Genomic DNA, 26,404 nt, shown 5'->3' on the forward strand with positions numbered 1-26,404 from the left:
TAATAAATCACCTCGAGTGGTGTTCACCCACTTTTTATGCATTAGAAAATTCACTTGAAAATTCACTTGGAAGTTTGAGTACTTTTTAATACATTGTTTCCAACGCGGATCCTGGAGAGACACTGTTGTCACACTCACGGAGCATGTTAACCCGTTCGTATCCTGTGATAGTTCCCTTGCAGTTGATGGATATATCGGTTCACGTTTTTCTCAAAAAGTATTTGATCTGTTGAGCCCCTAAGTAACACACACCTTCATATTAACGTGTTACTTGAATGCCATAGATTTTGTTTTAGTTCATTTTACGATATACACATAACTCGCATAGTTGATATGATTTATTGTTTATCAATACTAACACATTGTTGCCTGCATTGCGAATGCTAAGGTCCTGTATGTTGTTCTTATTCCACAGACCCCTGATGAAGGGTCGTTCCATAAGACCCGAAATGCATTGGGTATGGTGAACCATTGCGCCAAAAGACAAAAACATTAATGAAAAGCGAAGAATTGTATATAAGATTGCCTTTTGAGAATTAAAGAAGACAATCAACTCATTTTCAGATAACGAGTGATTTATGAAATAATTTGAATGAAGTGAAGAAACCTTGATGTTTCAAGTCGAATGAGCGCATTCTTCAGTGATTCATAGTCACAACAATATTAATTCATTGAGGGCACTGCCTGACATAGTGCAACAAGAATAGCGCCAAAACGATACAGTTTAAATTTGGTGAACACGAGTGCACAGAGATAACATATATACTGAAGCAAAATATCTTTTCATACTGTGCAAAAACTATTTTATGAGTCTGAAAAGTTTTTCAACTCATAAAATAGGGTTTTGCGACCCATACCAAATTGCAATGTGGTAGGGTTTTGAAAGGGGAAGTCCTTCCAATTTGCCATTTAGTATGGTGTGCTTCAATGGTTTGCAACAGCAGACCTCAAACGATATGGTAGCTGATTCACAAAGGGAAAGGAGTCCCCTTCGGACCTTTTTGCCTTTGTCAATCGTGTTTGCAACCACAGGGATCCTGATATTTTCCCAAAAGAAAACGTAAGGAACTTAAGCTGCTGTAAATAAAATAAACTTTCCTATTTGGGAATATAAACAATTGGATGGAAGCCTGCAGTCCCTTGCAGGCCACCATCACTGTGTTTGCAGCCAGTCACAATTGGTTGCAGATTATGATCTGCCTAATTAATATTCATTAGGCTTTTTGTTCTGCTGTGAATCTGCAGAGCAACCTAATAAATTGGTCAGTTCATAAAATCACAATCCATTTACAAAAGGTTGGGGACCAATTTGTAACTTTGTTTGAATGGACTCTTCGTAATCTGACCCTAAATCTTAAGGTTGTATAGCTATCCTGAAACACTGATGTTTTCATTTCTTTATTCTTAAGGGACATTTGAATTGATTGTTTTTGGCTTAGGCCTCATAAATTGATGGAAGTCCAGGCTGAAGGATGAATAAGAAGTATTGTTAGTGAAGAACAAAAGGTAATATTTTTGTCCTACATCTGATGATGAATGCAGGTAGAGTGACTTGGTGTCCTGTGTGTGGGCATGGAAAAATGACTCTTAAATTGGTAGGACTGAATAGGTGAAAAGTGCCTGAGACAACTCAAGCTACCTTTACAATTGCCAATCGACAAGTACTTCTTAGATAATCTACTTAGATAATGGAACACGTTTAATATAATCTCAGTGCCGTGTTTAATGTCAAAACTGTGCCCACTGCAGGACATACAGAAATCACTTGCAGAATTAGTAAATGTAGTCTTAAATAAGATCATGTTTAGCCTAGAAGCTTTCCATTTTAGATGATGAAACTAAAATAATTGGACCCAAGTAGGATGAGCATACTAAAGAGGAAGAACTATGGTGGGATCCATTTGCTCTACAGGCAAAATATTCTAACTGATGTATTGCTCAGTCCTTACTGGTGGACTTTTGCTCTTTCTTCAAAGCTATTGAACAGGGCGTTGATTGTATTTATCCATTGAACACTATGGAAAATCAAAATTGAAAATAAGGAGAGCACAGACATTGTAAATATAACCTTTAATGAAGTGTGAACATTAGTATTGACGGTTCTTTTCTGTGAAGCTTCTGCATTCACAACTGGACAACACATCAAAGTCAGGGAAAGGCCGCTCAGAAATTTCAAATATTATGAGATAAACATTCTGGAGCCCATCAGGAAAAAAGTGTGCTTTAAAACTTAAAAACAAGACATGCTAGAGTGTTAAACGTGCCAGCTTGTTTGGCTCACAGTAGATGAAGTGCCCCCTACCCACGCCATCATACACACTCTATACACCATGGAGCTGGGTGACATCTGATCACATGACTTGATAAAGCCACCAGAGAACACATGGGGGTTTCCTTGACACCTCTTTGGCAAAAGTGGGAGGAAGACATAGTGTACCCTGAGCATGATTCTTAATGGAGCATGGCCCTAAAACCCCCACAAAGTGTCTCTTGTAATGTTCTATTTATAAATACTCAATAGATGTCACTTCACAGGGCCTATCACCCACCATTTACATTAAACCACATATTTCCAGAGTATCCTGTAGCTGACATTCAGCACATGCTATGGTCATGTACCACCTTAACTCACTATTGGCACACTGTACACAGCCCCTTAGCCACTATGACTAATCTCCCAACACTGAACCTCTGGGAAGCAACTGCCCAGGAATATTACAAACGAGGGAAGAACCACAGAGTGCAAGCATGATTCACAAACCTGGCCCTGCTGCTGGCTAACCAGACCCTCAAACTACACTGGAGGGACATCCCACACCCATTAGTCTTACAATGGTACATGGTGCTCCTCCACTGGGGGGAAGCAGAGAGTACCTCCCTGTACGAGGCTGGCTCAGTATATCGTGTCCACCTATGGTGAGGCATTGTGCACGGAGTTCAGGCAACCCTTAGTGATAGTGTTTAGGTTCCTGATAAACAAAGCTCTCAAAGGGTAGCTGTGGAGAGCAGCTAAATCTTATTCAAGAGGGTGTAAAGTGGGTATATTTACCACATAGTCAGTCGGCAAGCTTTGACACAAGATAGGATCACACAAGTGTTTACAAAAATACAGTAGTACACTAATTAGTAACTTAGTATATCTTCTACCCGGAGATATCAAATACACACAAGAAATACTTTAGAAACAGGTAAGTAGCATAGGAAAACACATGGAGCTTTATTGGGAGGCCATATCATATACTAAGAAAGTGGTATATGAGGTAAGTATCGAAATGAGACGGCTACTCAAGGAAGAAGAAGCCCTGGGGAAGCATGGAATCCACTAAGGTGAGAGCTAGGGACCCCAAGGTGCCCGGGTGCAGAGTGGTTACACCAGGTCAATGTCTATAGGATAACACTGGGTAAGTCACTGTTGGTATTTTCGTATTTCAGAATCCTTCCCAAAGGACCCAGAGGGCACCCATTGGATCAAGGGAGATTGGAAGCCACCCTATCTGTGGATACCCAGGGAACAAGGATACCAACACCAGGGAGCCCGAGTGTGTGGTGTCAGAACTGCCCATAGGAATCAATGGAGGATCTGAGAAGTCCGGCAGCTGTAAATACTGGTGGACCCGGACTGTGGATACCAATGTGGGTTCTGGAAGAGAAGTACCTGATAGCACAGGGTACAGAGTCCAAACTACCTGAAGGTGTCCAGGAGGAGCAGGAACACAATGCCACCCTTTTCAGAGATACTTGTGGAAGCACAATGGTCTGGAGGAAGTGGCTGTGGAGCCCAGGTGATGATGCATGAGCACAGGAACCATCCATGAGCTGTCCCATGATTATTTATTTTATTTATTTAATTTATAAAGCGCACTACCACCACAAAGGCATCCTGGCGCTATTGACTCACCACAAGAAGAGGGCATGAGAATGAAACAGGAACCAGATAACCGACTTAGTTCTTGGGAAGAGCCACGTTTTAAGTCTTCTTCTGAAGGCACACCAGTCACTAAGTTGTCTTAATTCCAAAGGGAGTTGGTTCCAAAGCTTAGCAGCAGCATATCCAAACCAAAGGTTCGCCCACCTGCCCTGACTTTCCTAACTCTCGGCATTGCCACCAGTTTAGCCGCAGAGGAGCGGAGACATCTCGCAGGCAAATACCACTTGAACTTACGTTGCATGGACACTAGACCCACCCTGTGTAAAGCTTTAAACACTATACAGAGAGACTTGTACTGAACTCTCTGTGCGAGAGGAAGCCAGTTTAGTTCCGCCATGGCCAATGAGGAGGCAGATCTCCTAGGCCACCCCAAGGCTAATATGGCAGCTGTCGACTGGAACCTCTGCAGCCTTTCAAGCAAAAACTCAACGTTACAATAATCAAGCCTGCTAAGAATAGTGCTACACACTATCAAGGCCCGAGCGAAAGATGGAAGCAGATGAAGGATCTTCCGCAGGGACGTAATAATGGCCAGACAACAAAAACCGTTTTCTTGACCTGTAGTTCAAGAGTGAGTTTCGAGTCAAACAAGATGCCAAGATTACGCACCTTCCTGACTGATTGAGCCATGGTCGTGGTGTTCGCTGGCCAAAAGTTACTGGGTAAGGCACAGGGTAAGGCAGAGGGAAATCTGTCCCTCGGACAGTAGAGCACCTCTGTCTTATCTGCATTAAATTGCAGCGAGTTCTTCAACCAGGAGGCCGTATCATGCAGGCACTCATGAAACACTTCTGTAGATATAGATTGATCCCCTTCGAGGGAGAAAATCAGTTGCGTGTCATCAGCATAATTAATGATGTTGATGTTATGCTTTTTGATGACAGCAATCAGAGGTTTCATGTAAATATTAAATAGAATAGGGCTGATAGCCGAGCCCTGTGAAACGCCATGTGAGATGGAGGAGTAGGTAGATTGAAATGGGGGGAGGGATACCGCTTGCTGTTTGTCCCCTAGAAATTACCCCAGCCATCTCAGGGCAGTTCCCTTCACCCCAACCTCACTCAGTCTCTTCAGCAAAATCCCATGGTAGACCGTGTCGAACGCGGCAGACAGGTCAAGCAGAACCAGCACCGCTGACTTCCCCCTGTCTGCCTGCGTCCGAAGTTCGTCCATCACGGTCACCAGAGCAGTTTCGGTCCCGTGAGCTGGCCAGAACCCAAACTGCACCTCCTCTAGCAGATCGTGTTGTTCCAAATACATGGAGAGAGTGCTACTCACCACTCTCTCCACGACTTTAGCTGGGAAAGGCAAGAGGGAGATGGGCCTAAAGTTCTTCAGGCATTCCGGATCGAGTGAGGGCTTCTTTAACAGGGGTGTCACCACTGCTTGTTTCCACTGTACTGGGACCATCCCACTGGACAATGACTGATTACAAATCAGTCGAAGAGTAGGCAACAGCTCTGCCTTAAATTCACTCCAGATTTTAAAGGGCAGAGGATCCAGCGGGGACCCTGAATGTACACCACTAGCCAACCTATCATAGTCCTCCGGTCCGAGGGGCACAAACTCAGAGAGGCAGTAAGGGACCTCGCCATCTACGCTGCCGGCGTTATCGCTTCTACCTATCTCCAAGTCCACTGTCCCCAAGGGAGGCTGGCCCCCTCCCAGATCGTTGATAATTGTATTAATTTTATCTTTGAACAACCTAGCTAGGTCTTCACAAAGTTCTTGGGAGGGAGGTATCACATTCTTCGCACACTCCGGGCTGGTTAGGCTATTTAAGATGGTAAAAATACTTCTCGAGCTATTGAGAGCCTTGAGTATCAGGGAGGAATAGTGATCCGCCTTAGCAATGTTAATTGCTCTCTTGTAGCTCAGAATCTTAGATTTCCACAAAGTCTTGTCAATCTCAAGGTATCTACATCTCCACCTCCTTTCAGCATGCTTGCAGTCCAATTTCATAGTTTTTAAATTTTCATTAAACCACGCCGCCGAGGGTCTACCCCTAACCCGATGATTTTTTTGGGGGGCTACTACATCCAAGAAAGATTTAATTTCACTGAAAAAGGAAGCATAGTTCTCAGCAACCGGCTTGGATGGAGAGAAACAGTCATCTACCCTGAGCATAGGGGCAATGCCCTTCCGTCACAAGAGGGACTTCCAGTCTCTACTTACGTAGTCAAGGGCAGCATTTGTGCCCCGACCATTATAGGAAACATCGTTAACAAAAAACTTAATCAGTGAATGGTCAGACCATTCCATTGGCAGAATTTCTCCTATCAGAAGATGATTAGCCTCTGAAAAAATTAAATCCAGCATGTGCCCACCTGTATGAGTGGCCTTGGGCACTTGCTGAAACAGACCCAGGCCCTCACAGGACTGAAGGACATTCGAGTGGGCGGAGTCAAGAGACCCGTTAGCCCAGAGGTTAAAGTCCCTTAAGATCACTAATCGGCGATGACTGGGCACCATGTCTGTCAGCATCTCCAACAAACATTGTTGCTGCATTACACTGAACCCCCCAGGAGGACGATAACAAATAATCCCGGTTTGAGCTTGACCGGCATTATTTTTAATAGTGAAGCCAAGTAATTCAAATCCTGTGACCACGTCAACCTCAAAAATAATCAAATTTATACTCTCTTTAAAAATCACCCCCACTCCTCCACCTCTCCCGTGCGGACGGGGTTTGTGACGGATGTTGTAGCCAGGAGGACAAGCCCAGCCTGGATCAATCTCGCAATCAGGAGAGGTCCAGGTCTCAGTCATGAACAAGATATCAAGTTCGTGCTGTTCCAGCAACAGCTGAATTTCCGTATAATGCTTAGGAAGAGACCTGACATTCAATAATCCACACGCCAGTAATCCTGTGTCAAGAAAATCAGACAGCGGAAAGGCTGACTGGGCAAAAACAAGCGCCCCCTTACCCCTGCCTGACTCGCCAATAGAATGGAGTTCCTTGCTAGTGTAATGGCCCAGGCAGTGTCCTTCAGTTAGCCTCTGATGCCTACATAAACTGGCATAGTGGCTGGCGCTGAGCGCGTCCTTAGCGCAGACGGGTGCAGACGGGCTTGCCTTTGGCATGCTGCCGGCGCGCCCGCTGCGCGCACGCGCCAGCTTCTGGCTTTATGTGCTCCCGGGATGAAAGACTAGAGCGCTGAGATCCAAAATGGCAGGTCCGCTCGCACGGACGGCCCCAGCCAGCGACCAACCACCGCCCGCCCCAGACTAAATACGGTGAATGTAAGTAGATAGAGTGGCACCGTGAGGCATGGGACAACAATGCTCAGCCTCCACACTGCCCACCGGTAAGTAGATCGAGAATTACAATGTTTAAAACCAAACACAAAAATGAATGCGTCTTAAAAACGTTTTGAGCTAAAACAACTTTAATCTGCTTAAGAAGCTAGTCCCCCGACAATGCAGGTCCCAACTCATAGGAGCCCAAAAAGTCTAGCAGCGCGCTCGCGCCGGCTTCCGGCTTTATGTGCTCCCGGGATGAAAGACTAGAGCGCTGAGATCCAAAATGGCAGGTCCGCTCGCACGGACGGCCCCAGCCAGCACCAACTCAGCGCGCCAGCAACAGGGAGGACGAGCGACCCACCACCGCCCGCCCCAGACTAAATACGGTGAATGTAAGTAGATAGAGTGGCACCGTGAGGCGTGGGACAACAATGCTCAGCCTCCACACTGCCCACCGGTAATTAGATGGAGAATTACAATGTTTAAAACCAAACACAAAAATGAATGCGTCTTAAAAACGTTTTGAGCTAAAACAACTTTAATCTGCTTAAGAAGCTAGTCCCCCGACAATGCAGGTCCCAACTCATAGGAGCCAAAAAAGTTTGGCAGCGCGCTCGCGCCGGCTTCCGGCTTTATGTGCTCCCGGGATGAAAGATTAGAGTGCTGAGATCCAAAATGGTGGGTCCGCTTGCACGGACGGCCGCAGCCAGCACCAACTCAGCGCGCCATCAACAGGGAGGACAAGCGACCGACCACCGCCCGCCCCAGACTAAATTTGGTGAATGTAAGTAGATAGAGTGGCACCGTGAGGCGTGGGACAACAATGCTCAGCCTCCGCACTGCCCACCGGTAATTAGATCGAGAATTACAATGTTTAAAACCAAACACAAAAATTAATGCATCTTAAAAACGTTTTGAGCTAAAACAACTTTAATCTGCTTAAGAAGCTAGTCCTCCGACAATGCAGGTCCCAAATCATAGGAGCCAAAAAAGTCTAGTCTAGTCTAGTCTGATGGATGAGGAATGCAGGAAGGTGGGTGGCTGGTAGGACCACCAACAACCCTTGGTAGCCGCAACAGTCAGGTTGAAGAAAAAGATTCTTGGGTGCAGACCAGCAAGGTCTGTGGGACCAACCCAGCACACAGGAGAGCCAACAGGAATCAGTGTACCCCCCTCAAGGACCCTCTGGCAGCAGGCACAGGGAGTCGCAGGATAACCTCAGCAGCACATAGAAGATGGAGGCCCATGGTGCATAGGATGCAGGCAGGATGACGTTCATGGAGCTGTGCATTTCTTGGAGTTTTAAGATTTTCTGTGAAGAGGGCTAACAGCCTTGGCAATGGCAAACAGAAGCAGTACACAGGGAGGCAGTTCTCATTGGCTGGAGAGGTATTACGGTCAACCACATTGCAGGGAAGACTGGCTAGGCCTCTGGAGAACCAACAACCCACCACCTGTGTTGCAGAGCCAGGCGATGTCCGTAGGCCAACCGGATCAGCAAACTGGTTGTCAACGTAGAGGTGCCTGTAGATGAAGTGAAGTGACTCCTTCACTCCAAGGGAGATTCCTAATGGCTTGAATGCAGGCAGAGTCCTTGCTGACTCAGAGGATGCATGGCCATGGAATTGTAGAACCTTGAAGAGAGTGGAGACAAAGTTTCAGCAGGAGTCTTCCCGCCAACAGCAGTCTTGTCTTTAGTCCTGGCTCTAAGAAACAGCAGAGTTCCAGTGTTCCCCAGCAGAAGAGTCTTTAGATGATCTTAGGAAGACAGGCTATCTGTCCTCGAAGAAGTTGGCTGGATGAATCTAGGGACTCACCCTCAAGGGATCCCTTAAATAACCCTAAAAAGGGGAAGAACATCTTCTGAGGTGAGCGAATTATCTGGGGGGGAGGGTTAGTTAGGGATTCTACTTAGCTGGTCTAGCCAGTCAGATGCTCATATGAGCAAGATTCAACATGTCAGAATCAAGTGATCAGCTGGAGGAGCTCTGGGTACCTCCCTCTGGAAAAGTTGGACAGAGAGGTGGACATTCCCCTATCCTTTGTGCAGTTTCACACCAGAGCGGGACCAAGGGCTCCTGAACTGGGTAAAACTGGTTTATGCAAGGAGGGCACCAAATGTGCCCTGCAATGCAGTCTGGTGGCACCTGGAAGCACCCTCATCCTACCTTAGTCTACAGGAGAGGTGGCCACAATTCTCCTTCACAGTAAATCTTTTGTTCAGCTTCCCCTGCCTGAGTCAACCCCTTGCGCTCTCGCGACGGAACCATTCCATCACGAGCAATGGTGGGGCTGTGCTGGTGATGGAATGGTTCCGTCACGGCCCGGCCGTCGCGCCTGCGCGGCGCTGATTTCGCGCCTACGCGGCTCGTTCTATTGAGCGGGCGGGGCCGTGACGGAACCATTCCGTCACAAGCACAGTGCCACCGCGGCTCGTGACGGAGTGGTTCCATCACGAGCATGGTGGTGCCGCATTGCCCCCCCTACCCCCCCTAGCGCCGCAGCGGAATTACCGCCGCGGCCAAGTGGTTAAGCTCACAGCAAGTGAGCAGAACACTGTCTAGGTTCATCAGCAGGGCGGGTTTCCAGGAAGAGCCTATAAGGCTACACAGGTAGGTATTGGGGGGTCCTCTAAGGAGTCCTCCAGTACATGGTCTCATGCAACTAACACTGGACTCGGTGTAGTTGCATAATTCCAACCTGTTTAATACCAAATATGACAAGGTTTAGGGCCGCATTATGTATTTGGACATCTCGAATTGCCAGTGTCCACTACATACCTTAAAATTGCAGTACCACACTTAAAAAGCCCAGAGAATGGAGTCTTGGGTTTGTAGGGGTACCTCAGCTCATGCAGGGGTACCCACACACTTACAACCATGCACCCTGCCATTGGATTGAAGGGCCTACCTCAGGGTGACTTATTGGTTAAAAGTCCAGTGACTGGGATATTAGGAAAACCTTATATCTGCAGTGAAAGATGCATGCACAATTTCATGCAGACAGCAATAGTAACTCTGCAAACACAGTTTACCTGGCCTACCATGGGTGCACAATACATGCTGCAGCCATTGGGAGACCCTGGTGTACCAAATGCCCTGGGTACCTCAGTACCATATACTAGGGACTTACAGTGGTACTCCAGGATGCCAATTTTAGGGTGTACAAACTACCTACCTTCAAATTTAGAGATAGGACTGCCACTGGGGTCCTGGTTAGCAGGATCCCAGTGAACTACATTCAAATCATACTTACACCAGGCAAAAGGTGGGGGTATCTATGCAAGAAAGATCCTACTTCCCTACACTCTCTGCGTTGGGAAGAATCCTGTCATCTCTGTAAACGTAAACAGCCCACAGCTGCAGCCTGGGACGCCATGCTCACCATGCTCACCCAGTTTCGGGAACTGATATGTGTGAATATACCTCAGTCATGAGCCTCATAGCTCTTTATACTTTGCTATACACTAGACCTGCTGCCCCTTCCACACACCCACCATGCACTGCGAGTCAGTCTCCCTGCTGTCCCAAAAGAGGTGGTTCCAGAAGGCCGGGCCGGTAACAAGGAGGCCTCCTTCCCGCATATGGTCCCCCTCAGGTCATCCTCTCAGCCCTTGCTTATGCTACTGGCCCTCTTCTTAGCAATTCTTTATTTTGCTGCTTCTCTCCCCTCAATCATTTAGAGGTTCACACACTTAGTTGTCGAGCACGGGGGCCCGAGAAACATCGGACATGACCTTGTTTCACATGAACAGTGCTACCACACGTTGTGTCTCCGTGCAGGTCGTCTCACTGTCTCAACATGTTGATCCAGTTGCAATGTGTCTGCAGTCCCTAAAAATCACCCCACCACATGTCAACTGTTTCCTTTCTAATATTGTTCAGTGGTAACAAAATCCTTAATGAAAAGAGTTTGCAAAAAAAATGCTTGTGTGTCTTAAAAAGAGTTTCCACCTCAATCAAGGAAGCAGAGTAAGTTCTTTTTTTACACTGAGAAAAAAATTATTGGCTTTAGAGTGTCACCTCCTAGCAATAAAAATGCTAGGATGAACTCATGAGGCACCAACATGACTATACTGAGAACAAGGATAAGCTTTTACCGCTTTCAGGTTTTTGGATAAACATGAAAGAGTGATCATCTCTCCACATACCACTTTAAGGCTGCTTGTTTAAAGACCTTTTGGCTCACCCATACAAGTGAGGTATCATTTTTGTCAGGAGACTTGGGGAAATGCTGTGTGGTAGCGAATGATTGACCCCTGCAGATTTCGGAAGTTCTTTTCACAGAAATGTGAGGAACATTTGTAGGACATTTTGGGTAAGAAAATGGTGTAGGATGCATGCAAAGCACACCTCCCTGGACTCCCCCAGATGTCTAGTATTCAGAACTGTCTGAGTCTGATAGGTTTTTCCAGGTGGCAGCTTACCCAAACCCAAAAACTGAAACCGTTGCACCATTGCAAGAGGGATGATGATGGGCGTTAGCCAAACGCTCCAGACCCAAATGTAAAAACAACACCCAAAAGAATCCTCTTGCTTGCCATTGAGATGAGATGAATTTGTCGTCAGGGGGCCAGAAAGACTGTTGAGGTTTAAGGGGTGAGGGTGAGGCCTGATGTTCGGCTGGGAAAGACCCCCATTACTCAAGGGTAAATACTACATATGCCCACAAGGGGGCAGAAAGACTGTTAACTCATTTACTTGAGGTGGGGGCATAGCCATGCCCATGCTATCCCGGGCTTCTAGTGGGCTGTCTGCCTCATGGGAGCAGATCGAATAAATAACCATTTAGATGGGGCAGGTCATGGCTATATGCCCCCTGGTGGACAGAAATATGTTCTCCATTTACAGGGAGTGGGTGCATAGCCTTGCCTATGCCAGGGCAGACCACACCCCTATGATTAAAAAACACATTCCGCAACTTCTAGTGGATTATCTAGCACCCCAAAGGGGGCTGGTCTGAGGTCATTACCCCAATCTGCCACCTGAGGGGGCAGAAAGACTGTTGCCCCATTTGGTTGGTGTGGTGGCATGGCCATGTCCATGATAGAACATAAGGAAATGTAGGACAGTGCTGATTAACTATATCATATATTGTTTTGCAAAAAAAGTATGTCATGCAAAGTCATTTTTGATCCTAATCGATGGACAAAGTTCCAACACGTGAGCCAAAGTATGTCACGTGGCAGTATATAAAACTCATGTTTCACCCCTTTTCAGAGAGCGGGCCTGTGGGTTTCTCAAGGTGGCGAGAAGGTAAGGAAAGGAGAGGGTCAAATGCACAGTCTGGAGTCACAGAATCTTGAAGTCAGTTTAAAGTGCTGGAGCAATATCATAGTGGCACGGTTGTTGGGAGGTCGAGGTAGGTGCAACGTATGGCAGGATTCTAGAATGAGGGCAGAGGAGGCAATCTCCTGATGTGGTCAGGGAGAGAGAGAAGTCGCAACGCAATCCCGGCGGTATCCCTCTCTATTTCTTACCTTTTCTCCACCTTGAGAAAGCCCCAGGCCTGCACGCTGAGAAGGGGAAATAACGAGTTGGCTACTCCTGACATGTTTTGGCTCACATGCGGTGGGCTACGTATGACATGCTTTTGCTCACCCCTATAGTAGCTTTTGCCGAATGTATGATGTTACAACACATACATTCACAACGCATGCCATCACAACTAAACTTTTACAACGCAAAATCCATTACAACGTATGCCATTACAATGCATGCCATTACAACGTAGATGCTATTACAACGCATGCCATTACAACGTAAGTATAGGTAAGTATTTAATTTTATTAATAATAATTTATTTTTAATTAAATTACAAAAATTGTTTATTAATTTATTTAAATACATTTTTATTTTTATTTAATATATTTTAATTTACTATTCTAACTCCTTGGGCTCTAATAGTAGGGTAAATGTTGGATAGTGTAGGGGTTAAAATAACTATTCTAACTCCAGGGGGGTGAAATAGTAGGGTAAGTGTTGGATAGTGTAGGGGTTACAATTACTATTCTAACTCCAGGGGGGTGTAATAGTAGGGTAAGTGTTAGATAGTGTAGAGGTTAAAATTACTATTCTAACTCCAGGGGGTTGTATTAGTAGGGTAATTGTTGGATAGTGTAGGGGTTAAAATTACTATTCTAACTCCAGGGGGGTGTAATAGTAAGGTAAGTGTTGGATAGTATAGGGGTTAAAATTACTATTCTAACTCTAGGGGGGTGTAAGAATAGGGTAAGTGTTGGATCGTGTAGGGGTTAAAATTACTATTCTAACTATAGGGGGATGTAATAGTAGGGTAAGTGTTGGATAGTGTAGGGGTTACATTACTATTCTAACTCCAGGGGGGTGTAATAGTAGGGTAAGTGTTGGATAGTGTAGGGGTTAAAATTACTATTCTAACTCCAGGGGGTGTAATAGTAAGGTAAGTGTTGGACAGTATAGGGGTTAAAATTACTATTCTAACTCCAGGGGGGTGTAATAATAGGGTAAGTGTTGGATAGTGTAGGGGTTAAAATGACTATTCTAACTTTAGGGGGATGTAATAGTAGGGTAAGTGTTGGATAGTGTAGGGGTTAAATTACTATTCTAACTCCAGGGGGGTGTAATAGTAGGGTAAGTGTTGGATAGTGTAGGGGTTAAAATTACTATTCTAACTCCAGGGGGGTGTATTAGTAGGGTAAGTGTTGGATAGTGTAGGGGTTAAAATTACTATTCTAACTCCAGGGGGTTTATTTTAAATACATTCAATTAAAATTAAATGTAATTAAAATATTAAAAATTATTAAAGTAAATGAAATTATAATTTAAAAAATATTAAATGTAATTAAAATATAACTATTTTAAATAAATTGATTTAAATGTCAAAAAAATTACATTAAAAATAAAAATATTTAAAATAATTAAATTAATGTTATTAAATTAAAAGATTTATATTTAAATTAAATACTTACCCATACTTACGTTGTAATGGCATGTGTTGTAATAGCATCTGAGTTGTAATGGCATGCGTTGTAATGGATCTTGTGTTGTTAAAGTTTTGTTGTAATGGTAGTGCGTTGTGAAAGTTGCGTTGTGATGGTTGTTTCACGCTTTTGCCATCCCTATAGCAAAATAAAACCTCTCTGTCAACTAGTGGGCTTTCAGCCCTCACTCGGGGATGATCCGGGTAATTACCCTGATTTGCTCCCCAAGGTAGACAGATAGACTGTTTCACCATTTATTATGGTTGGTACATGGTGATGCTAGGCAGTCCCCACCCCTACAAAATGATAAAATTAATAATCCCTGGTGTCTCATCCGCTTTCTGCCCTCTCAGGGGGCAGACCAGGGGCCATTGTACACACCTACCCACCCAGGAGGGCAGAAATAAATATACAAATAATGAAAGGGGAGCACAAGCCCTTGTCCAAGTTGCTGCTCCCCATATCCTTGGTGTCTAATGGGTGGATCCCTGTTCTGGGGGGTCAGTCTCCTGTGGCAATCCCCAAGCAGGGATCAACTTAGCAGAGGCACCTTTGCAAAGAGGAGATTCTCCCCTTTACAATGATACCTCTCCCATTAGAATCACTGCTTGGAGGGGATGAGATATACCCCTAAGCACTTATTCAGTACAAAACAGGGCATCAGCTCATTTTACTTTCAATTTTACTGTTTTACATCAGGGCATCCTGTGCGCCAATCGTCTTTGCAGCAAAAATAAAATAGAAATCAGACTGCTCAGGAAGCTCTCCTGGAGCAGCCTGATGTTACAAAAAATAAAGGACGCTCTTTGGTTCAGGGCACCAGAGGGGCCTTTATTTAGCTCCCCAGGGGAGGTAGTGCGGGAGACGGTCATTAGCCAATACCAGTACTTAAAAGGTTCATGAATGGTGATTTGTGGAAATATGTGTCCTGCTACATGTGTAGGTGATTGGTTTACTTAATTCAAATGTAATGCTGCAAATTTGTCCAAAAAGGATTGAGCATGAACCTTATCCATATTCTCATGGTGAATGTTAAAATCAACAATCACTATAAAAGTAGTATATTTGGAGGCAGTGGTGGAAATATTTTCACCTAGCAAATCAACAAAATTAGAAGGTGGTCTATAGATTAAAGCCCCAGAAAAAGAGCTTTGGTGTGAGGTTTTAAGACAGAATGCAAGACCTTTTGCTCCTGACAATGCTGCCAGGGTGAAGGTGGAGAAATCAAAATTCTCATGACAAATACAAGCTGAACCACCTCCCATTTTCCCACTCTATCCACATGCAAATTTACATATTCCTCAGGTACAGCATTACCAGCATTGGAATTAGGCGGATCACTGAGCCAAGTTTCAATAAAGAACATGATATCTGACTTAATATCCGTAATCAGGTCATTGATTTTATACGCATGTCTAACCAAAGATCGACGATACCACAAAATGACACTTTATTCACTTTCACACTATCACAACCCAATGGCTCCCCTTGACCACGTAATCTTTCCTTCTCATCAGTCAAAATAACTTCATGACAATCACCACAGCAGACAGACCCTGAAATATTATGTGTTTGTAGCAGCATCCTACAGATTACTGTTTGTCCTAATTCTTTGAGGGTCTTGGAGAAATAAGTTATCTTCCGAGCTTCTGAGTGTAAACAGGGAGGGTGGATGGCAATGGCTACGGAACAGACATGAACGGGTGGAGACGAGCTTGACTTTGGTGCACCAACAGCACATCTGTTGCTCATGTCTGTGCTGGTGGCATGCTTAAACTGTGCTGCCAATTGCCTCTTTTTCACCACTGGTGAGCCAACGTTAAAAAAATGTAATCTAAAAAAATGCCTATTGTGGTAGTAAAAATGGCTGACAAGTCACTGGTCTGCTCTTTGCAGCGTAATAATTTTTCTGCCATAAAGTGTAAATGCAGAAAAAAATTTACCCAACTTATTATGTCATTCCTCCGAATGACATTCAATTAGACAAGTTATCACAGTAATAATTCATATATAAAATCATTCATAAGAACCACAGGTTGATATGTACCTTCTTTGAAAACAGCACTTATATGTATTGAAAAGACAGGTTTAGGCCTGGCAAATTTTAATTGATAGTTTAAAACTGCACACAGGCTACAATGGCAGGCCTGAGACATTTTTATGGGCTAATTAGGTGGGTGGCACAATAAGTGCTGCAGGCGTACTAGTAGCATTTAATTTGTAGGCCAATAGTACATGTTGTCCCATATTACTAAGGTTGTATAAGTAAATTAGTTATGCCAGTGGGGTGTTAGCAAATTTTGCTATGTTAAAAGGAGAGAGTAAAAATGCTAACAAAAATAAAGATTTTAAGGGGTGAAGGCAAAAAGTTTGGGCGTGACCTGGCAGAGATGGCAAAGTCCAACACTCAAAAATCTCAAAATATTCCACACATTTTGTCTTTCTTATTACAGTGGGTAGTGAGGTTCCACCTCTTCTACAACTCCAGCAATCATGATTTAAATAGTATTGCATGTGCGCAGATACTTGTATTTTCATGTGTTAGACTAATTATAGCCTCTAGAGTATCAAATATATCATTATTGATCACCACAGTGCCAAAGAATATTGAGATGGTGATTCAGGTGCAAACAAAGATCAATAATACTCTTGAGTGGAATGTGGAAATTTACAGAAAGGTATAACCACCAGTTCCTGTGGCCTGAGGTGCATTTGGTGTAGGATTTGGTGCAACATAGGAACACAGGGAATTAAAAAATTCATACTCACACAGATCTTGAGAGAGATCATTCATGAAATTGGGTTCCTAATCATTTAGCAGTCCAGAAACAACAGTGATATTGACCTTCTATTTGGCTGAACATGTACTCTGCATGCCAACACAGTCAGTCGTAGCAGCTTTAGCTCTGGTGTAAGGAGCCATCAGACCCCCTGGAGGCAGATTTTTGGCTAATGTGTAGCAGGTCCTAATACAGAGAACTACCCACTATGATATGATATTTTTGTTGTGCACTGCCTTACCCCTCTTTTCCCCAGAGAAACCCACAAACAATTGATTCTGATTGTCCACTGATGGTCTTAGGTACGATTGACGTAAATACTCAAGTGATTGATTGAGTTCACTCACTCAATGCACATATATTATTGCAATTAGAAAGTGAGAATCAAATTAATACCTCTCTACGATAGCAGAAAACATTTGGGTAAAACATGTGAGCTAAACTTCTAAGTAAATGTGTCCAACATGTGATTTAAACAAGGTCGGTGTGTCCCATAAACACAAAAAGGCTGAAAGGCCTGACAAATAAATTTTAACAGTGCCAAAGGCAAGCCCTTGCTGGGCTAACGACAGCACAAAAATCTAAACATTTGACAATTTTGCCTGTAATCGGTTGGTATGCATGAATTAAACCAGCGACGTAGCAACACTGGATGGGGCCCCCCTGCAAAACACATTGAGAGGGCCCCCCCGGCAGACCAGCCCACCACCTACCACTTTGCCCTACCGCCCAAAAATCTGGCATATTTTGATTTGAAACCTCCACCATTTAAATGAAATGCCTCTACATTGCCTTTTTCAAAGTTCTATCGAGAAAGTGGTAAACCTGCTTAATACATAAGCTACACATAGGGGTCGATTCCGATCCGGTAAAAAAAAACATCCGTACGATTCGTATCCGGGGCCCTCTCCGTACGACTCGTACACACGCCGTACGTCCCGACGAGTATGATCCGGACCGGGGTATCAGGAGGCGATCCGTACGGTCCACGTCAGGTAAGGGCGATTCGTACGGAAATCGCACAATCACATACACACCGTATGGTGCGTACCCCCATGATCACAGGGGTACACACCGTACACCCAGCATACATGGGGTACGGTGCGTACCCCCCATGATCGCAGGGGGACGCACCGTACACCCAGCGTACATGGGGTATGGTGCGTACCCCTGCGATCATGGGGGGTATGCACCGTACCCCATGTACGCTGGGTGTACGGTGCGTACCCCTGCGATCATGGGGGGTACACACCGTACCCAGGGGGGCCGTTCCATACCTGTTTCGTCGCAAACTCTGCTTTTACGGCTGTTTTCATCTCCTGTAGAAAAAGGGTCATACGGTGCGTACCCAACACCTATCGTACTGGCTGGGTCGTATAAACCAGCCGCGAGCCGAACAGATGTTGCGTACAGCGGGTTCCGAGGGAGATTCGGACGGGGATTTGATTCGTACGGTCTCTGTACAATTCGTACGGAGTCCGGCTCCTGGTACAAATCATACTTCGTCGTACGTACGGGGGACGTTGCAGGGTACGATTCGTATGAGAAAAAAACGCTCCGAACGGCTATTCGGAGCGGTTTTTACCGGATCGGAATGAACCCCCATGTGTTACAATACTATCAAAGGCAGATTATTTAACTGAGGCAGCAATCAGAACAATGCCAAGGAGCAATTCATTGTCTCAGAAACTGTCTATGGCTGAAGAATAACTATGAAGGGTCTGAATTAGAATTGAAATTAATGGACAATAACTTGAAACTTTGAAAGACAAACCCAAACCTGAAATTCCATAACAACTTAATTGACAATATACATGAGAAGTACACAAGATATAACTCAATATCCTGCGAAAGGCAAGAGAAATAGACTGGTGAATTATCTGCATGCCACACACTAGCGACTGTCCAAGGTTGTGCATGATAATAATGTGAACTGAGGAAGCAATTTCAATTTCTACCATCATGTCTTCATTAGTAAGCATTACAAAACAGGCAGGCAAACAAGGCTGAGGATGAAAATTGTTAGGATGCTTCAGAACATTGATGCAGATGTTTGTCTGTTTTAATTGATCATTTCTGTAGTGTAAACAATGCTAAATACAAGATTCAAGGCACACGTATTACAGACAATTGCAAGCAACTCCATAAATAACACTGTATGTAGAATAAAAACAAACCATATCAGCAAGTACTCATTGACAATCTATACAAACTGTAGTTGGTAAAGCAAAACAAAAGTGCAACTACTTTCAAAGTGCATAATAGAGCAATCATCAGCCAAGAAATAAACAAAAGTCAAGCATGTTTAGTAAAACAATTAACTTTCTTCTTGCATCAATCTGAAAATACATTCAAAGTGCATGATAAAAACAAGTCCAGAAGTATGATAAAATGAAGCCAGGTTAGTCAAACAATTCCCTGTTTGGTGTGTGCATGAAGGCACATTTCAAAGCAACTGGTAAACAATACCAACTGCAGCACCTTACAATAATCAAACCAGTTTAAACTAATAATTCCCTTTTGGAAGGCTCAAATATTTCAAGGTGACTAGCAAAACAGTAACAAGTACAGCAGGCAGCAGCATACAAAAATCAAACCACTTTAGTCAACCAATAACCTTTTGGTTTGTGCTTCCACATGAAGGTGCAAATATTTCAAAGTGACGGGTAAAACAATAACAAGTGCAGCTAGCAGCAGCATACATAATTCAAACCTATTTAGTCAAACTAATTACCCTATTGTTTGTGCACCACCACAGAAACACTTATGCAGAGTTTAAACATTCTGCAACTTTGCTACAATTCTTTTTTTTTTTTTGCTGCACATTATACACAAACTGTCTTTTCCATGGACCTAGATGTGCCCGCCCATGTGGTAATTAGGGCCATCATATTCGCAGATGGCATCAGGAACATCTTAAGGATTTTAGGGGCCAACTGCCAAACATATTTTGGGGACCCCTGTAAGAACTGTTTTGAATTCATGATCCTATTTCAGCTCTTTCATGCCATCTTTTAGCGAGGAACAGACATTGCACAGACACACTAGTCCATATTTTAAATGTGTTAACATGTAATATTCAGGGATAGTGATGCATGTTTTCAATATTGTACCACAGCAGCATATTATTGCAAATATTGTCTGTGCCACTCTCCCATTTCTCATATGCGTGAGGTCCTGATTTGATTCAAAAGAAAATGTTATGGATGTAGCATGAAACACAGCATTCCTCTACAAAATGTCTGTAATGGACACACATGAACCAATGTTGGAAAAAAGTGATGGAAAGTTGTATTTAAAACAATCTGTTTAAGAACCATTTGATGCCATCAGGGCAAGAATCTACAGAATAGAGCTGGTTTTATCAGGCGACCCCCTAAAAGTCTGGGGCCCTGGGCTGGAGCCCACTTTCCCCATGCCTCAAAACATCTCGGGTTGGTATCTGACAGTCTTTTTGGCGCGCCCTCTCCTATTTCCTCCATTTCCATGAATTCCCTCACTACCACTCACCAACAATGCACCTCATATCTCTATAGCACCTTTCTGACAAACATTTCATTTTTTACAGCGCTACTCTAAGTTTACTCACACTCAGTTCTGTGATCTGCATGGTACACGTTCTTCTAGGAGTGCCCATATGAGTGCATGGTGAGTAATGCGACAGTGTGAGAGTAGGGTAAGATGAGTGACTACAGGGTGAGTAAGGTGACCATATGAATTTGGGTGTGGATGTAAGTGCAGAGTGGGACGAAAGAAGGCATGGTTAGTGAAGGGCTTGTTTAAGTGAGATTGCAGATTGAGCAGTGAGAGGGATAGGAGAGTGAAGTGTGACATGAGTGCAGGGTGAGTAGTGTGCTCGTGTGACTGCAGGGTGAGGTACAGGGTGAACAGTGCAAGTGCATTGTGAGTGCAGAGTGATCACTGTAAGTGCAGGGTGAGGTGGTGAATGGTGGGAGCACATGGGGATGAGTGTGAGCGTAACAATGAAGGGCGAGAATGAGGAGTGAGTTGTCTGAATGCAGGGTGCATTCCCAGACACTTGAAGTAACTTAGCAGGTTATTGACGGCAGCGTAGGTTTTCAGATGTAAGTTCAACTATTGCTATTATGCCGCTAATCCGGGATCGAGGGTGGAGGAAAAAAATATTGTGCTAATCCTGCAACAAACTTCCAGTTTTATGATTAGGGTTGCCAGCTCATTATTTTGATGTCCCAGGTGGGACAAAAATAAGCAGTCACCCAAAGCCGTATTTTCAGCACTTATCTGTGCATATTTCCAACAACAGATATAAATAGAAAGCACTTTTAATTGTGTTCCAGGGCTGCCTGAATGACTGATAATTAAAGTGAACAAAGACAGAAAAGTCACATTAAAAAAACCATACATACTTCATTTATAACCCTATTTAGTGTCAAGAAGAGGTCTTTCCAAGCTCTTTAAACAACACAATTCTGACATTTTACTTTTGGCAACCTTACTTTATGTTACTTTTCATTAAATGCATTCTCACACTACAGCAGTAAATGTAAATTTCTAATGTAAGGAATAGGCAGAGTGGGGGGGCCAGGGAGCATTGAAACCTGAAAAAAGCTAAGCCTCTGTAACCAGTTTACAAAGGTATGTAAATATGCAAATGGTCTCTGCCCTGAAGGCAATTGCCTTCAACCCCCTAGCTGCTGGGCCTGGAAGTTCAGGTCACCTGCACCCACCACACATGGCACACACCATTTAATTTATGAGGCAGGAATGTTATGAGGCAACTCACTGGTGCAACCAATGCCGGCGAGAGAGTGTAGTGCTGCCTGTGTACGCTACAGCACTGATGGGGCCTCTGGAGGCTGGAACACCGCAGCTGCTGCGGGCATAGCTGACAAGGTTTTAGATTGCCATGTGTGACATTTTCATAATTTCAGTATAATTATGAGTGACTTTTCACCGACTATGAGTGACACTTTCTTACGAGCGAAAATATACAATGAAGACGATCAAAAGAAATAAATATCAGAAATTACACCCCTTTGAGCAAGAAGAAACTTGACCAAGATCTTAAAACACCAGAAATGGTGAAAAGCACCAGAAATGGAATTGGATGGCACGATATGGCCTCTCATTGTATAGTAGATGGTCATGTACTGTCCGTGCCCTTCCCTTCCACAGAGGCCAATGGGCCATTTCCTATCCGCACAATCCTTGAAGACGCACACCTGCAGGGCATAGAAAATGCACTGCAATACACAGGGCGCAGTGCTGGCAACGTAGAACCACCATGATATAAACTAAACCCCAGGGCCAAGCATCATTAAAAAACACATACCCAAACCTCATGCCAGGAAACAGAAATCAAAGGTTTTTGCCAACCTATGGGTTGGAAGTATGTTTTGTCAAAAGCTATTAGGAGTGTTTTATAACCCAGGGCAGCTGGGAACACAGTTTAAGCACATGAAATGTCTTGTGGTACACATCATGACCAGTATGGAAACCCCAATGTTGTATGTGGGGGTAAAATGAATATTTAAAACTCCTCCTGATACTTAATCTGCACATTCCCAGGTGCTTTTATATAATACAAGATTGCTGCCTGCTGCACAGGTGCCCCTAGGATTGCCAGCCTTTGCCCCCACTTGGCCCCCGCCCTGCCAGCAATCAAAGAGGAGAGCAACAGGACTCAAGGACCTCTCTCTCCAAGTAGGACCCAAACCAACAGGATGTGAGGCAGCCCCAACATGAATAGTTATAACACACGGATCCATCTTAGCTGCCTATTTGTGACACTGACTTGCGCACAGACAGGCACCATGCTGCATTATCCTTAAGCTGAGGTAGGAGCCGTGCAGTAATCTCAAGGCAAAACCAACAGCTAGTATGAGTGTCAGAAGGGACCCAACAGTTTAAAATTACTACTCCCAAGATACAAACTAAGCACGGCAGCCAGAAAGCCGGCTGCATTTGCCAACAAGTGCTTGAAATAATTTGCGCATGTACCTCCGGCATTGCTGCCAAGTTTTTAATTGCTTATGTGCGACATTTTTAATGCGATTGCACCAAAGGCATGTATTAGGCACAAGTGGTCTCGGAAGTGTAAGAAAGTGCACATAATATTCCCAAGTTTCAAGGTTGTATGAGGCTTTAAACATATCCCAGCCCTACACGTTCTTGCTATGTGGCACATTCCAGCATTTCAATTTCATATTGCCAACATCCCTGCCAATGACAAACTTATCCTATCTAATGTAAAATGTAACTTCGATGACCTCAGAGACATGTATAGTGCCCAGTTTACAATTATTCAGGATATTAAACCATGTCCACATAAGAAGTTATGAACAAGCCAACCCAGAGCGGATAGGGTCATACCAATAACAGGCATATGCCACTTGGAATAACATAACACGTATTTCTAAATGCATATCATCTCCCTAGTACGAGCACTAAGGAGTGGTCATTCTGCATTTGTAAAAACTATTACCTGCAACGATTACACGTTTCACTCGGAAAAGGAACGTATATGTGTAAGCAAAATGCATTAAGATGAGTGTAGAAAATGTTATGAACTAATGGACCTGGTTATTGTGGGACTCACTTGTTACTGTCAATCTCGTAATAAGAGTCAATGACTTGTTGAGTATAGACAGGGGGGAGTGCAATTGAATGGAATTATCCGGTTGGTGCCCGAGCTCCACATTGCATTACGTCTCCAGGAGGAACATCCTCAATAATTGTACATGCGCCCACAAGAAGGGATGTGTATTTTCATAAAACCTATCCAACTCGACCTACCGTTCAGTTTCTGGGGAACAGACTCATTTTTTTAACAAACACTACTTCATAAGTGCATACTCTTTAGATTCCGAAAGAAGTGAAAGAATAGGAATTATGTTGTTAATGCCTCGACCTTCAACATAAGATCTTAATAAAGTAACAAGAGGATTCCCAATGGGAACCTGTTGTCCCTTATTCCGCTGCTGTCAGAGTTCTGATGTCAAATGATACCTGTTGGGCATACTTGAAGAAACTGCTGTTCAGAAATTAAAACATTCGATTATATTACTATGAGCAACGTGAAATGCCAACACAACTAAAACAAGCAGTTGCACACGCCCCTCTCCTGTTAACCCACTTACCTCCTCATCCTGCTGGTTTTTGCTGGTGTTTATTTGTGTTGGTCGGGTCAGTTAAAAAGAATACTAAATCCAGTGACACATAGCTGCCAAAATTCAAATTGCTATGCGGGACATTTTCCTAATTTCAGTGTAATTCTGAGTGACATTTCAATGACTTCGAGTGACACTTTCTCTCGAGCAAAATCAAGCAATGACGGTGAGGGAAACATAAATACCAGAAATTTTACCCATTTGAAGAACAAGAAACTCTTGTATCTGGTGCAAAGCAACTGATCTTTGTAGCATGCATTTAGCTCAGTGCTGCTCTTTGGGATATGATTAATTTTTACTGACCTCTTCATTATTGCGGTCCCAGATTGGCTGCTGTTCCCAGAGCTGCAGAAATACTCTCTTTGGCTGCTGACGATGTGGTACAGTGGGCGGGCGAAGTTTCAGTTTTAACAATCAAGACAATTTGTAAGTGGTATAATGTACATGGGGCCTCTCGGCTCCCTGGGTGTGAACAAAATGACAGAAGAGTGGCCAGCAGCATCACTGACAGTCATTATGTTGTTAGGGGGGTAGGTGGGGACAGAAGCGTGAGAGCCATATGATCACCTGATTTCCCTGTGGTTCAGTCCTTAACCAAAACCAAATAACCTAGAAACCTGCACCAGGGCTGCAAGGCATCCACATAGCTGCCAAGGTTTCCAATTGCTATGTGTGACATTTTTATAATTTCAGCACAATTATGAGTGACATTCAATGGTGGTCCACTGCTCAGCCTATGAGTCAGTTTCACCAAAAGCAGGGTGACCGGCTGGGATTCAGCTACCTCAATAGCACTCAAGTGTTGTGGGCAACGGCTGGGGAACTAAGCAGACACACAAACCTGGCAGTACCTGGTCTGAGGGCACCTGCGTCTGATCACCTTTGAAGGATGGATGTATGTACCTGTAGGGTCAACCCTCTGGCAGAAAGGGCTGCCAAAGACGCATTCCCAGGACACTATAAATCTGTTTGTATTACTGGATGTTCTACACAGAAAAGCGCCACATATCTACTTTTTTCTCTGACAACTTAAGCACTTTTAAAAGGTATCCAGAGGTGATCCACGAATAATACTTAAAGTGAACATACAGAAATGGCACATTTCCAATCAATACATAACATTTTGTTTTCAGTTCTGTTTAGCATCCACTCTAGGCCTTTGCAAACTTTTTTTATCAACAATTAATGAGCAGTAATGTCTCTCTTCAAAAGGTATCAATTCTAAGGTGACTCACCTGAGAGCTATATTTTTTACAGTGCCTGGGAGTGCGTCTCAAAGCTGAGAGCCTAGCTTTGTGTCTTGCTGCTTCAGGCAGGGAGGAGAGTAAACGGCTACAGCTGCAATGTAAATGTGTCGGAGCACGGAGAGAGCCTAAGGGCCAGATGTAGGTAAATCATATTTACCGACTCTTAAATACCGAATTTTACCGATTCGGTATTTAAGAGTCGGTAAATATGAAGGGGGGAGATGTAGGTATTTCCAGATGTGGAAATACCGATTCGTTAAAATTAGGTATTTACCGATTCTGTAATTACAGAATCGGTAAATACCGATTTTAGCAAGGGTGCAGGGGGTGTCACTTTGACACCCTCTGGCACCCCTAAAATTGACATGTGGCACACAGACATGCCCTAAGGGCATGTCTGTCTGTCACATGGCATAGGTGTGCATGCACACATGTGCATGCACAACTGAATTCGGTATTTTACCACACAATAGGATTGTGTGGTAAAATACCGAATTTGTAGGGCCTTTGGGACTCTGAAGAGTCCCACCTACATCTGAGATTTCCCGATTCGGTAAAAATACCGATTCGGTATTTTACAGAATTGGTAAATTTACTGAATCAGTAAATTTACCGATTCTGTAAAAATATGCCCCTACATACCAATTCATACATACCAGTCGGTAACGGCCAAAAATACCGATTTTCGTCCGTTACCGACTGACCTACATCTGGCCCATAGTCTGTTCTCTTCTGGAGTTCCTCGCCCAAGATCTTAGTCGTTTTTACTCTTTACAGGACCCTCTGCATGCTGTTTCATGGGAGCCCGCCCAAGCCTCAGCAGTGCCTTCTTGGGGGCAAAGGGCAGCAAGGATGGTAAGATTAAAAACATGCATTTTAGCAGCTCTGCAAGTTGCGCACTGACAGCACTCTAGAGGCTGGTCAGCAGCACACGCACACTCCAGCCCCCCACTCTCTCTGTGCCTGTGCCTGCGTCCAGCACCATGATAAGAAAAAGAGTGTAAACTTTAACATTTGCTGGTTAAAGACATAACACCGAAGTTATTAACAAAGTGCCGTAATAGAAAGGAAATTGTAACAGGCTGGAAGACGCC

Source organism: Lissotriton helveticus, chromosome 10 (assembly GCF_964261635.1).
Source record: "Lissotriton helveticus chromosome 10, aLisHel1.1, whole genome shotgun sequence".
Classification (NCBI taxonomy): Eukaryota; Metazoa; Chordata; class Amphibia; order Caudata; family Salamandridae; genus Lissotriton; species Lissotriton helveticus.